This window comes from Morone saxatilis, unplaced genomic scaffold (assembly GCF_004916995.1).
Source record: "Morone saxatilis isolate NCDOM2014 unplaced genomic scaffold, NCSU_SB_2.0 Contig17, whole genome shotgun sequence".
Lineage (NCBI taxonomy): Eukaryota > Metazoa > Chordata > Actinopteri > Moronidae > Morone > Morone saxatilis.
The window spans coordinates 25,361,861-25,362,637 of NW_023339729.1; positions in this window are offsets into that span (position 1 = coordinate 25,361,861).

Below are 777 nucleotides of genomic sequence, written 5' to 3' on the forward strand. Positions count from 1 at the left end.
ACACAGAACAGACCTCCGGCGTTAATCCTCATCACGGGAACAAACGCCGAGAAGAGTTTCAGAGTTTGTTCATCAGGGTTGAAGTTACAGGGTGAAAAAACAGCCCAGAAACAAAAGAACCAGACAGAAAAAAACTGGATTTCTTTTCTTTTCTGAGTCTAAAAATACTCGAGTTGACCTTGAACACCTTGAAACAAGTTTTTAAATGTCTGAAGTGAAGTCTCTAATATCTCAATCTATAGATCTATAAAGAAATGTTGTTTTGTCGGCGTGTAATTTGGTCATGTGAAGGATTTTCACAGTTCACAGTTTCACAAACAGATAGATTAGATAGAACTTTCTTACTGAGTTTAACAAGACAAAAGTAAATTCTTTATGTTAATATCGTTTATGTAAAAACATCAGATACAAAACTGACATGAGTCTAATCACACACATTAAAAAAAGTCCCCAAATGTGTCAGAACAAGCTGCATTATAAACTTACCAGCTACAGTTAGAGACATTTTTACCACAATTTGCTTAAAAACAAACAAGAACTGAACGATAAGATCTGCGGGCAGGAAGTGGCGGCGGGTGGCGGCGGGCGGCGGCGTGCAGGTTCAGGTGTCGGCTCACAGTGAGTCCATGTGTTCGTTAAAAACGGTCCCGGTGAAACAGTGAAGCAGCTGTCAGAGAACAACAGACCTCCTCCTCATCCTCAGCACAGAGGGAGCTCACAGATCTGCAGCTCCGACCCTGAACACAACACGGGGGCCGGCCCACACACACACACACA